The sequence below is a fragment of the Podarcis vaucheri genome (genome assembly GCF_965113315.1).
Source record: "Podarcis vaucheri genome assembly, chromosome: 3".
Classification (NCBI taxonomy): Eukaryota; Metazoa; Chordata; class Lepidosauria; order Squamata; family Lacertidae; genus Podarcis; species Podarcis vaucheri.
Window position 1 is genome coordinate 9114537 of NC_138761.1, and position 14416 is coordinate 9128952.

At 46.9% G+C, this 14416-nt stretch overlaps 2 long non-coding RNA genes across 3 annotated transcripts in view; both read right to left on the bottom strand.

Annotated features, from left to right (window-relative positions):
* LOC309529655 overlaps positions 1–14416 on the bottom strand; it is a 127439-nt gene that overhangs the window by 107537 nt on the left and 5486 nt on the right. The window contains exon 4 of the long non-coding RNA XR_014218257.1: positions 13041–14377. This is a non-coding gene — a long non-coding RNA (uncharacterized lncRNA). The remainder of the gene's footprint in view (positions 1–13040; positions 14378–14416) is intronic.
* LOC309529695 lies at positions 4475–9959 on the bottom strand. 2 transcript variants are annotated; one of them, XR_014218328.1, is made up of 3 exons: positions 9653–9959; positions 8045–8150; positions 4475–4608 (listed from the first exon to the last, which is right to left on the bottom strand). It is a non-coding gene; the product is annotated as an uncharacterized lncRNA (long non-coding RNA). The 2 variants fall into 2 exon arrangements; XR_014218329.1 differs by lacking the exon at positions 9653–9959 and having other exon boundaries at positions 8045–8336.

The following is a 14416-nucleotide window of genomic DNA, read 5'->3' on the forward strand; positions in this document are numbered from 1 at the left end:
GGTCTTTTAGAGCAAACTGCAGTGCTGAGAATAGCTGGCCCTCCCATGGCAAATGTAGTAGAATGAAGAAGGAAACAAATAATGGAATAGAATGAGACATGTGTGGTTGAACACTGGTTCTGCTCCAGTCTCCAGGAGACTCACAGATATAATCAAAAGTTTCCCCTTATTTATGGATCATTGATGAAGGATGTTGTGGCACCCACAAGGAAAAGAATGAACAGGCTACTTGTTCTCAACAGCCCAGCTCAATGGCTAGACAATATGTACCTTTCTGATGACTTCATTTTTCCCTGAAAAGCAACCATCGAGAAAATCAGTAACTGTGACCTCTTTGGGTGGAAGCCCTGACCAAGATGGCCAGCTGGAGTCTCTCCTTTATTGATCCCTTGAGCTCCTGAAAACTGAAAGGAGAAATAATAATAATAATAATAATAATAATAATAATAATAATAATAATAATAATATTTATACCCTGCCCTCCCCGGCCAAAGCCGGACTCAGGGCAGCTAACACCAATAAAAGTACAATAAAAACATAATAGAAAAAATAAAATAAATCAATTTAAAATACAGGTTAAAATGCAATTTAAAATGCAGCCTCATTTTAAAAGTAGCCCATAGATCAAAACCGTAAGGAGAGGGAAACATAAGGGTCAGACGGAGTCCGCCAGGTGGAACAGCTCTGTCTTGCAGGCCCTGCAGAAAGATGTCAAGTCCCGCAGGGCCCTAATCTCTTGTGACAGAGTGTCCCACCAAGTCGGTGCCAGTACTGAAAAGGCCCTGGCCCTAGTTGAGACCAGTCCAACCACCTTGTGACTTGGGACCTCCAAAGTGTTGTCATTTGTGGACCTTAAGGTCCTCAGTGGGGCATACCAGGAGAGGCGGTCCCGTAGGTATGTGGGTCCTAGGCCGCATAGGGCTTTAAATGTCAAAACCAGCACCTTAAACCTGACCCTGTATTCCACCAGGAGCCAGTGCATTTGGTAAAGCACTGGATGAACGTGGTCCCACGGTAAGGAGCTTCACTGCAGCATTCTGCACCCACTGGAATTTCTGGGTCAGCTTCAAGGGCAGCCCCATGTAGAGTGAGTTACAATAATTGAGCCTGGAGGTGACCATCGCATAGATCACTTTGGCCAGATCAGGGTGAGAAAGGTAAGGGACCAACTGCTTAATACGGCAGAGATGGAAAAATGCCACCTTTGCTGTGGCTGCAACCTGTGCCTCCATGGAAAGGGAGGCATCAAATGTTACACCCAAACTCTTGACAGAAGGTGCTGGTCATATGCATGGTTTGTTAGTTTGCTTAAGGACTGTGTCACTGTTTTTTGTGCCTGATTTAAGCATGTTATTTTATGCTAGAATTCTCCCTTCTGAACTTTCCTCTACTTGTGCTGTGGTCCCTCTAACTCCAAAATGACTCTTGCATTTGACAGAATACCAGCCAGCTGGTGAGTGGTTGGGAGCATGTCTTTCTCAATCAAAGTAAAGTTTAAAGCTCCCAGTTGATCTGTTGAAGTCCCATCAATGACCTAAGGAAACCTATGTCTTCAAATGGAAGCTTGATTCAGAAATGATGGAAATAATGGAATCGGAGAAGACTTCAGTGGTTGAGCACTAGTTCTGCTCCCTTCTCCATGAGGCTCAAAGATATCATCAAAAGAGAACAAAAGTTTCCCTTTATTTATGGATCATTGCTGAAGGATATCATGGCATCCACAGGGAAAAGAACACACTGGAGATTATGGTGCTGCTTGTTCTCATCATCCCATCTCAATGGCCAGACAATGTGTACAGTAAGTCTCTCAGATGGGGTCTGACCCCTGGAGATTCATCAGAGGCCCTGGCTGCGATGGGGCTGCATACTGGCCAACTGGCGTCTCCCCTTTATTGAACCTTGGAGCTCCCAAGGACTGAATGGGGAAGTGTTTTACTGTACAGTCATACCTCATGTTACGTTTTTTCAGGTTGTATCCTGCAGCGACCCAGAAGTACTGAAAAGGGTTACTTCCAGGTTTTGCCGCTCGCACGTGCACAGAAGCACCAAATCGTGCCATGCACCTGCACAGATACGGTGCTTCAGGTTGTGGGCTTTTCATGTTGTGAACGGGCCTTCAGAACAGATCCCATTCGCAACCAGAGTTACCACTGTATCTTGTGCATGCTCTGTTAGTTTGCTTGAAGACTGTTTCATTTTTGCTGTGATTGCCCCTGACTTCAAAATAACTCTTGCATTTGACAAAATACCTACCAGCATGCCTTTGTCAGTCAAAGCAACAATTGGGAGCTTAAAACATCATGCATGTCATCAAGTGTAGGACACATGGGCATGGCTTGGCCAAAATGGTAGCTCTGGTGGGGCAAATTAGACCCAGAGGCTAGAGGGCAGCTCTCCTGCAGCCAACACACTGCCTTCCTGGTTTGATGATGATGATGATGCCACATGGGGCTCATTAATCTGGGAAGGTAGTGCATCTAGGAGAAGGAAAACTCTGATCCTAAACCTTCGCTGCCTTTTGGGATATCTTCAGGAGAAGAAAAGGGCTAAGGAATAAACCCTACAGAAATCCAGAATGGCGTCCCTAAATCTCTGCATTTGCTAATCTGCAGGCATCCATCTTGGGTCTGTAAGCTCTTTGCTCCAAGTTATTTAAGAGAATGGATGTGTTTATCTCTGTTCTCCAGTAAACAGCCTCAGGCTGTTGGAGGTTGTTTGGGGAAGAGGCGGGGATTTTATTTTCAGTTCAGGATGCAAGATATTTGTAATCTAAGACAAATATGCTGGGATAAGTATAAGAAATTGTGCAACGAACTGCATGCAACTTTTATTGCTTTAAGCTGTTTTGGAGTTAAGTTCCATAAGCAAAGCTTTTGAACCATATTTTTGGGCTAGAATTTTTTTATTTAAAAGAAGAGCGGGTTTTTATTTATCCAATGGCTTCCATATGCACAATATTGATAACTGCAATACATGTAACTGAAGTGGGGGGACTTTTTTAGCCCAGCAGGCACATTTGCAAGCAAGAGATATTATCACAGTTCAACGACATATTCTTGCCAGGCAAAAGCACTTGAGGAGGGTGCAGAGCAGAGCCAGTCTTGTTGAGAAGACATGGCCTGGTGAACAAATCAGCATGAAAGATGATTGTGTTGGCCGCTGAGAAGAGTCTTCTCTCTTGGTTGACATGCTTCCTTGTCCTCTTGTGCTGTTTGAAGCCAATCAGAGTGGAGGCGGGGAATTAGCCAGTGAGGAGACTCTTCTTCTACCCTTTCATGCTAATTGGTACTGAGGGACAGCTGCTGTTGTGGGAGAAGGCAGGCATGGTACAAACAGCAAGGAGGAGTGCGGACTTGGAGATGATGATGATGATGATGATGATGATGGAGAGAAAGTAAGCAATTAACAGAGTTTGTAAAGAAAGAGGGTCAACAGCGAGCATGATTGCCAGCAGGAAGGAGAGGAAGAGGAGGAGGATGTGGTGAACGAAGAGGATACCAGTGAAGGAGGAACCACAGAGGGGTTTGGAGAAGGCAGTGGAGACAAGTGAAAGTGGAAATGGAGGGAGGAGATAGGAGAACTTGGGCTGAAGGTGCTTCATGGCTGTTGCCTCTCTTTGCTGCAGGAGCCAGCTGAAGAAGACCAATGGGTTCAGCATCTGGTGGGGCGGGGTGCAGGTGCCTCTTCATTCAGACACAACAGGCCTATAATGGAGATGTGTGTTATCTTTACACTTTCCTCGGGTGCCTGCTGGCCCAACTTTTGGAGGGGGCAGCATAACTAAGCAGCAGCAGAAGAAGAGTTTGGATTTGATATCCCGCTTTATCACTACCCTAAGGAGTCTCAAAGCGGCTAAGAATCTCCTTTCCCTTCCTCCCCCACAACAAACACTCTGTGAGTTGAGTGGGACTGAGAGACTTCAGAGAAGTGTGACTAGCCCAAGGTCACCCGGCAGCTGCATGTGGAGGAGCGGAGACGCAAACCCAGTTCCCCAGATTGCAAGACTACCGTTCTTAACCACTACACCACACTGGCGCTCTCTCTCTCTCGCTCTCACTCTCGCTCTCGCTCTCTCTGTCTCTCTGCTTGTACTTCCTCTGGTTGGTTGGTTTTTTAACAAGAATCCCAAAATCAAAAAAAGGGAGGAAGATGTGTGAGAAAAGATGTACGGTTTTGTTCCAGCCCAAACCAAGCGGTAACAGAGGAAAAAAGAGAATAAGTTTGGGGCGAGATGAAGTGTGTTTGTATAGTTCAGTCCACTTAGAACAGAGTCTGGATGCTTCTGTTGAGGTGGCAATATAATGTAGGAGATTGCGGGTGGTCAATGCTGTGGGGAGCATATATATAACAAGATGCATTCCTGGGATGTGAGTGATGGGATGAAACTTCAATAAGTTATCATTGCCTTCTTTCCCACTCAACCTCAGAAAGATATACCTCTGGCATTCATAACTCAAGAGAACTTCAAACAAAGTACAAGACTAAAAGCCCATTTTTATTGTATAATTTCAGATGGTTGGCTGTGGCTGTGAGAGGGGGACATCATGGACTCAGAACCTCTGGATTGGCTGATACACAGCACACAATTGGTTGACGCTCTTCAGTCATCTATAATCATAAGAAACAGAACATCAGAATAAGAACCAAAGAGCACATTGGAAGAGTTTATAACAAAATACTAGGCTCATGTGAGATAAATTTGGCCCAGGGTCACCCAGTAAACATCATGGCCGAGCTGAGATTTGAACTTACTCTACTTGGCCTGAACCACCACCCTGACCCTATACAGCATATTGAGATTCCCCACCTCATCTTTATCAGTAAAAAGGTAAAGGGACCCCTGACCATTATGTCCAGTCGTGGCCGACTCTGGGGTTGCAGTGCTCATCTATCTTTATTGGCCGAGGGAGCCGGCGTACAGCATGACTAAGCCACTTCTGGCGAACCAGAGCAGCACACAAAAACACTTTGACGTGCTTTCGAACTGCTAGGTTGGCAGGAGCAGGGACCAAGTAACGGGAGCTCACACCGTCGCGGGGATTTGAACTGCCGACCTTCTGATCGGCAATTCCTAGGCTCAGTGGTTTAATCCACGTCCCAATCTTTATCAGTCCTGGGTACCAAAATGCCTTTCTTTGGTTCAGAAGGGGTCACTGCCATCACAATTTATAATCTGGGCTCATGCCGCAATAACTGTACATTATCCTGAAGTATGTCCCACTGACAACAGATGGAGTCAGAGCCAAACCAAAAGGGGCTAGAGAAGAAGCAATCCCCTACAATTCAAATGTCAGTTGCAGCATTTTTTTTTTCCTGCCCAGAGAAAGATGGGAGGGACCTTTGTTCCATAGCTATCACTCACATCAAATAGAGCCATACTTCTAAAACAGGTTGAGGATTCACCAAAGACATCTGTGAGTGCTGGAAGACTTGTTCCCTGGCTTGCGGGCCTTTTCTCACCTGGCCTAGGAAGGTGGGGCCTGGACTGACTCCAGCTACAAAAGCTGAGGCTACAGACCCTTGGGCTGGGATCTTGTTTAGTAGGGGTTGTAGAAGAATGGGGGTTTTGCTGTTATTTATATAATCTTTTTGTATCTTTGTTTTTAGATGATTCGTGATTTATGTGAAAATTGCTCAATTGGATTGTGCATTTATTGTTTGTGTATTTATTGTTTATGACTGATTCTTCTCAGTTTGTAATTGTGTGATTTGTTTTCGTGTTGTAAGCCACTTTGAGCATGGTTTTAACTATGGAAAGGTGGCAGCCAAATAAAATGATGTGTGTAATGCATGCAATACTGTGAACTGCGGCCTTAAAGATAATATAATAATAATTTATTATTTATACCCCGCTCATCTGGCTGGGTTTCCCCAGCCACTCTGGGCACGCTCCTTTAGGTATACTGAGCTGAGGCCATTTAGAGCTTTAAAGGTCAGCACCAACACTTTGAATTGTGCTCAGAAACATACTGGGAGACATTGTAGGTCTTTCAAGACCAGTGTTATGTGGTCCTGGTGGCAGCTCCCAGTCACCAGTCTAGCTGCCGCATTCTGGATTAGTTGTAGTTTCTGGGTCACCTTCACCTCTTTGCTGCCACTATCACCACTTGGTAGGCTCAATGTTGAGCTCTAACCCGATTCAAAATGAGTTTTCCGCCACCAGCTCTCTAGCCATCTCAGCGATTGTTTCATCGCCCTCAGCTCTGGAGAAAACCATGGGGCTGTCCAGGCTTCATGCAATTGAAGAGGGTGCTTTGGAGCCAGACAGTCGATAGCCCTGGTTAACTCTGCATTCTAGCAGGCCACCAGGGAATCAGCTGAAAGGCCATCAACATGGGATAAAGCATCCCCTACCACGCTCTGGAAACTATTTGGATCCATTAAGTGAAGGGGGCGGACCATCCGAATTGGTCCCACACCTTCCCACTGGCGGAGGAAGGCGGGTGGGGGGTGCACACCGGGTGTCAGCCGTGAGGGCGGGTGACATCACCGCGCCGCCACCCCCACACTCGCTACATGGGCGGCACCCCCATACACTCACTGCGCAGGCGGTAGGCTGCTAGGGATGCTGCTGCTGCATGCGGCTAGTGGCGCCCCTCCAGAAACTCGCCGTGTGGGTGGCAAGCAGCTAGGGATGCTTGCCGTGTGGGCAGCTAGCCCCACCCCGCGGGCCGGCTAGCCCCCCTCCCCCCCGCCCCACTCCAGGAGCTAGGACAGATAGCTCCGCCGCTGCACCTCCCTGCAGAGAGGAAGGGTATGGAGAAGTCCAGTTGCACCAGGAAGTGATCTGACCGTGGCACTTCTTTTGTTTTTTGTCAGATTACCTACATCAATAGAGGTAGACACCAGGTCTAAGGCATGTCAGCACTATGAGTTGGGCCAAACGTATTCAGGGACAGCCCCATGGAGGCCATGTTTTCCATGAAGTCTGGAGTGGCCCCTCGTAAGGTCGTGTCAGCATGGATGTTAAAATCCCCTAGGACAACCAAGCTAGGTGTCTCCAGGAGAACATCCTCCATGACCTGAAGCAGCTCAGGCAGGGAATCCTTGGCACAGAGAAAAATCTTACAATCTACTGCAGCAAAAGAGCCCTGTACCACATGTCCCGATATTTTGGGTCTTAGTGTCACATGGGACCTTATTGGGAATGCCTGGATGCTTGGCACACTTCTCTAAACAGTTAACTGCCATGCTGATTTCACCACCTATTCCGCAACTCTCCTTATCCTTTTCTGTCCTCTCACCAGGGCCTCTGAAATTAGAAAGTTTCCACTCTCTTCAATCAGTGGTTTTCAGTAGACTTGTATCTTAGTACCAACAGCCAGATGGGCTGGATATAAATAATAAATTATTATTATATTATTATAACACCTTGAACTTGGGTCTGTGGCAGATCTGCACCAGTGCAAATCCTGAAAGCAGGGTGTTATATGCCTTTTACTGGAATCAAACAACTCAAATCATACAGCGCCACCATTCCTTCTCATTCGCCTTTTTTGGATCCTAACTCCTACATGTTCTGAGCATTGCTAAAGATGCTACCATACTGTCCTTTCACACAAAAATTGGCATACCCGTTTGCTTCAGAAAACTCACTCCTACACAGGCATTCTCTCAGATTCTTCTTCACAGTTCCCATCATACTCCCAGTCTGTGTCAGTGTTTGTAAAAAGCAAAAAAAAGAAGGAAAGGGTTCTGACCTCCCTTTGTCTCCTCATCCTGGTCCTCGGACCCTTGTCTGCATAAAAGAGTCCACGAGAATATCCTTGCAGAGTTTTATTCTTAAAATTCTTTGTGCAAAACACGACTGAATACACACCAGCACTAACCAACCAACCAACCCAAACACCAGCCTCAGCACAAACTAACATTTCTCACTTATATATACAACTTGCTGCAAGCCACTGAGTCATGCTGACCCAGCTTTATTCGCATTAAAGAAACAGTGGCCATTTTAGCCGTGACAGTCTGGACCCTGCATTCCATTTAATGCAAGACTGATCTTGCAAATCACAAATGATCACTTGAAGGAAACTTATCTTACTTTTTACAGCAGTAGATGTCGTCATGTTTTTGGCATATCACTTTTCCAGACCATTGCTTTTCATCTTCACCGCACTTATCCTTGCATACGCCACTACAAAGTGGTTCTGGATATATATTTCAGAAAGAGAGAGTTGGGTTAGATGAGCAGCTAAGGATGGTGAGCTGGAAGCTGTTGAATCTCATATCCCTTAGCCATGTCCTCTGGCGAGAATCTCTTGATTGCAGTTTTCTATATGGGCTGGTTCAGATGTCCTATTCATTCAGCATTCATTCTGAATTACTTACACAAAGCTTATATATGATTATATGATTTCACCTTAATCTATTATCCAACCCACATTTCCATGCATTATCCCATCACTTTCCTAACCTCAGAGAGTCAGTTTCCACTTTTAACATGGATTTGTTCAACCAGGGCAACAAATAACTTATTATCCAGTTTAATTGAGCAAACCTAAATCTCTCACTATGTGTTTGAACCCCTCTTCCAAAATACAACCCACAGGCACCCAAAATTTCTTGTTTTTCCTACCTTAAATTTAGTTCACCACACCTCTCCATCGGTTTGCTTTCTTTAAGCTCTCGTGAGACTATATCACCATTTTGAAGATCTCACGAGAATATATCCGCATTTTAGCACACATTTCCCATACACAAGAAGAAGAGTTTGGATTTGATATCCCGCTTTATCACTCCCCTTCAGGAGTCTCAAAGCGGCTCACAGTCACCTTTCCCTTCCTCCCCACAACAAACACTCTGTGGGGTGAGTGGGGCTGAGAGACTGTGACTGGCCCAAGGTCACCCAGCAGCTGCAGGTGGAGGAGCGGGGAATCGAACCCGGTTCACCAGATTATGAGTCCACCGCTCTTCACCACTTTTGGGGTAGGGGCCAGCCCAGCCAACCACTCCCATGACCCAAAAGTGTGGAGCCAAAGCGTGGAGCTGAATGTTGCACGTCTCCAGCAGCTGGCTCCTTCTTCTCCTGCTGCTGCTGCAGAGGGGAAGCAGGGGCAAAGCAGACTCCTGCTGGTGGCAGTGTTAAGAGGAGGGGGAAGCCACTGAGCCACATGGCTGCCACGTTCAGCTCTGCTCCCGGCTCCTCATGATGCCTCTGGCTCTAACAATAAAAGTTAAGTCACTCATACGATGCTCCATATTGTGGGTGGGGAGGGGGTGTATAAGGCTGAAAGATCTGAACTAGGAACGTAGTTCAGTTTCTTCAGCTATTTTATACCAGCTCTATTAAAAGCAAATAGCAGTAAAAAAAATAGGGCTGTACATGCCCTCCCCCTACCCACCCACATGAAAAATGAATCCAGGGTCTAATTCAGCACTTTAGATCAGCCCTAATCCAATATGGAATGATATGAGGCCAACTCTACCAGGATCCTCACCCCAGAAAAATTCAGGAGCAACACTAAAGCTTAATTAGCATTTTAAAACCTAATTAAATGTATAGCCAGGATGGGTTGGAAGAAGGAGGACACATTGTTGGGTGCTGCTATACGAGGGGAGTCAACTGGACCCCTGTGAAAGCAGGCTTGAACTGTCCACATAGCTCTTTCAGTGCATGTCACAGTCTAAGCAATATGCCCCTGTACCATACCTGTGGCCCTTACTAGGAAGGGAGAGAAGAAGGAGAAGATGAAGAAGAAACCATAGATCAGGCAAGAGAGCTTCATGGCTGAATCAACTTGCTGGAGATTCTGAGGAGGGAACAGAAGGTGCTCCTTATTTATAGGCCATTGAATGACAGCAGTCCATCGAGGGATAGAGGAGGAGTTTGAAGTGCAGGTCTGTAATGTTGGGGTGGGTAGGGGCCTTTTTCTGTCACATTCCCATCTGGACAGCTTTCAGAGGGTGCACAATGCATTAAACAAAACCAGGAGACACCAACAGTTGCAGACAGCGATGCAGTTGGGCATTTTTAGAATCTAGATTTAAGACCACATGAACATAAGAAGACCACGACTGCATCAGACTGAAGCATCCTGTTATCACAGTGGCCAGACAGATGTCTGAGGGAAGCCCACAAACCAGATATGAGTATAGCAGCAACACTCTCCACTCTCCCAGCTTCTGATTCCCAGCGGTTGGTATTCAGTAGTGTTGTGCTTAAACTGGCCTTCGAGGTTCTCCAAAGCTTTCTTCCAATGTGAAAGAGGTTTTCCAAGGTGCCATGGGTATATAATAATAATAATAATAATAATAATAATAATAATAATAATAATAATAATAATAATAATAAATTTCCCCAGCCACCCTGGGCGGCTTCCAACAAAAGATTAATATACAATAATTCATCAAATCATAAAAACTTCCCTAAACAAGGCTGCTTTCAAATGTCTTCCAAAAAGTCAGATAGTTGTTTATTTCTTTGACATCTGATGGGAGGCCGTTCCACAGGGTGGACGCCACGGCCAAGAAAGCCCTCTGCCTGGTTCCCTGTAGCTTTGCTTCTCGCAATGAGGGAACCGCCAGAAGGCCCTCGGCGCTGGACCTCAGTGTCCGGGCAGAACGATGGGGGTGGAGATGCTCCTTCAGGTTTACTGGGCCGAGGCCATTTAGGGGTTTAAAGGTCAGCACCAACACTTTGAATTGTGCTTGGAAACGTACTGGGAGCCAATGTAGGCCTTTCAGGACCTAGAGAATAACCCCATAGTTTGATGAAGTCAAAGACCCATCTTGCCAGAGGCGGATTGAGGGTAGTGCAATCAGTTTGGCCACACTGGGTGCCGGTGCCATGGGGAGTGCCACAACAATGATGTTGAATGGAGCACAAGAGGTGGGGGTGCCAAATTTTACTATCACACTGGGTGCTGCTGAAATTTGACAACCCCAAGTCCACCACTGATCTTACCCAACATCTCATAGCAGCCAAGCAGGTGCCCACAAGCCTGACCTGACTGCAGCAACATTTTCCCCACTTGTGAGTCCCAGGAAATGGCAATCAGAGGCATCCTGCCCTCAACTTAATGCTCCTACAGGGCCCCACTTATTAAACTTGTAATGTCTACTATTTCACTTAATTCCCAGTGCAGAAAACCAACTGCTTCTGAGGCCCTCCTAGTCACTGTGCTGCTGAGTAGAGTCTTGGACCTCTGCCCCAAAGCCCAGTCTTGGTGGCACCACTAGTTGAACCCAGGAACTTCAGCTGGCAAATGATGCTCTCTGACCCTGAAATAAGGCCCCTCTGCATAGATGGCAATCTGTAAATAGCCCATGAGGAAGCCGTTGCTAATAGTCCATGAACGATCAGGATGCAGCCTGAAGGATACAGTGTTCCCTGGTAGATGAAGGGAATGCAGTGGATATAGCCTACCTTTATTTCAGCAAGGCATTTGACAAGGTGCCCCATGATATTCTTGTAAAGAAGCTGGTAAAATGGGGTCTTGACTATGCTACCACTCAGTGGATTTGTAACTGGCTGACTGACCGAACCCAAAGGGTGCTCATCAATGGTTCCTCTTCATCCTGGAGAAGAGTGACTAGTGGGGTGCCACAGAGTTCTGTCTTGGGCCCGGTCTTATTCAACATCTTTATCAATGACTTGGATGATGGACTCAAGGGCATCCTGATCAAATTTGCAGATGACACCAAACTGGGAGGGGTGGCTAACACCCCAGAGGATAGGATCACACTTCAAAACGACCTTGACAGATTAGAGAACTGGGCCAAAACAAACAAGATGAATTTTAACAGGGAGAAATGAAAAGTATTGCACTTGGGCAAAAAAAATGAGAGGCACAAATACAAGATGGGTGACACCTGGCTTGAGAGCAGTACATGTGAAAAGGATCTAGGAGTCTTGGTTGACCACAAACTTGACATGAGCCAACAGTGTGACGCGGCAGCTAAAAAAGCCAATGCAATTCTGAGCTGCATCAATAGGAGTATAGCATCTAGATCAAGGGAAGTAATAGTGCCACTGTATTCTGCTCTGGTCAGACCTCACCTGGAGTACTGTGTCCAGTTCTCGGCACCACAATTAAAGAAGGACACTGACAAACTGGAACGTGTCCAGAGGAGGGCAACCAAAATGGTCAAAGGCCTGGAAACGATGCCTTATGAGGAACGGTTAAGGGAGCTGGGCATGTTTAGCCTGGAGAAGAGGAGGTTAAGGGGTGATATGATAGCCATGTTCAAATATATAAAAGGATGTCACATAGAGGAGGGAGAAAGGTTGTTTTCTGTTGCTCCAGAGAAGTGGACATGGAACAACGGATCCAAACTACAAGAAAGAAGATTCCACCTAAACATTAGGAAGAACGTCCTGACAGTAAGAGCTGTTCGACAGTGGAATTTGCTGCCAAGGAGTGTGGTGGAGTCTCCTACTTTGGAGGTCTTTAAGCAGAGGCTTGACAACCATATGTCAGGAGTGCTCTGATGGTGTTTCCTGCTTGGCAGGGGGTTGGACTCGATGGCCCTTGTGGTCTCTTCCAACTCTATGATTCTATGATTCTATGTGTTCTCTTAAATAGCCACTATTAAAAATGTATGCATTATAGTGTATTCAAGCATGTAGTTCCTGATCACCTGCAGGCATTTTGAGAGGAGGCCTGTTTGCTAGATTTCTTGTAGGCTAGATTCAGACCAGGCCTGAGGATGGCAATCAGGGTTCCATTTCTTAACAGTTTTAGCAGGAGGCTACAAGGTATGGCTACAAGATGGGATGCGGGTGGCGCTGTGGGTTAAACCACAGAGCCTAGGACTTGCCGATCAGAAGGTTGGCGGTTCGAATCCCCCGCGACGGGGTGAGCTCCCGTTGCTCGGTCCCTGCTCCTTACAACCTAGCAGTTCAAAAGCACATCAAAGTGCAAGTAGATAAATAGGTACCGCTCTGGCGGGAAGGTAAACGGCATTTCCGTGCGCTGCTCTGGTTCGCCAGAAGCAGCTTAGTCATGCTGGCCACGAGACCCGGAAGCTGTACGCCGGCTCCCTCGGCCAATAAAGCAAGATGAGCGCCGCAACCCCAGAGTCAGCCACGACTGGACCTAATGGTCAGGGGTCCCTTTACCTTTACGAGGTATGGCATAGCCCAAGGGTCGGCAAAGTTTTTGTGATGTGGGCCATTTCACGGTCCCGCAGATGCCACAGTGGGCTGCAGTGTGTGTGTGTAGGCATGCACGCACACACACACACACACATGCGCAAACGCTATTTCCTGAGCTCCTTCCATCACAGAAGAGGCTTGCGCAGCTTCCCATTGGCTGCAGGAACTTCCTGCATCCAATGGGAAGCCAGTCAGCATCGGGGGAGGCAGTCCCCGCTCTGCTCCGCGCTGGTTTAGTGAGGCGAACAGGAGCCAACCAAGCGGGTTGGGGGGTCCATGTGCCGGTTAAGCGACCCCCATGGGCCTTAGGTTGCTGACCCCTGGCATAGCTACCATCTGCTGGAACCTCCTCTTGCAGCACTACCCAGTTGCTGCTGTGGTCTCCTATCACCTGCTGGTTAAGAGTTTCTTACTGTGCTACTCTCGAATTCTGTGACTAGAACAACCTCACTCAGCTCAAGACTTCATGGCCTCCACGACAAGGATGGGTCTCTCTCAGGTGGTCATTGGTCTAACACACCAGGGAGGTCATGGTCTTGTTGTGATACTTGCCCCAAGAACACATTGTCATGGTCAGACCATAATCTGGTTAAGTTTAGACTGACAAGGGCAGTTCCCCCTGTAAGGGTGATGGGCCTGTTTGGATGGCCCACCCTCAGAAACATAGGGAACCAGATATGTTCCTGGATGGTCTGGGGAATTTTCCAGTAGAGAAAGGTGGTGATTCTATTGAAGCCTTGGTCTCGCTATGGAATGGTGAGATGACATGATCACTCCTGAATGTCCTCTGCAGTGTTTTGGAGCCCAAGCAGCTCCTTGGTACTCGGAACTATGAAACTCTGGACTATGAAACAAACCAGATAAAGTCTGGAGTGCAAGTAGTGCAAATCTTGCTCTGAAGCCAACCTAACACTGGTAAAAACACAAAAGCTCATTTTGCACATTGCATCCTCTAGTAGTGATCAGTGGAGTTATTTTGGATGGCCTGGAGGTTATTGACTCCCAGTATGGGGAAGGGACCTCTGCAGCCCTTGAAGACCCACTGTGACCAACTGACTTTGAGGATAAAGTCACTTGACTTTGGCATGATCTTGACTCAGCACTTGTTACAGCTCAAGTACCCCGTGTTGTCTTATGTGATCAGTTCCATCTGACGCAATCAGTTGATGTCAACAAGATGTTGGTGGCAAATGCCCCCTTGACCCCTGTCCCTCCTGGCATATCAAATCTAGCAGAGAGAGAACTGGCTGGTTGGGTCCAGTGTGTGGTTAATGTTTGCTGCCTGAGAATAAGAAGAGTTTGGATTTGATATCCCGC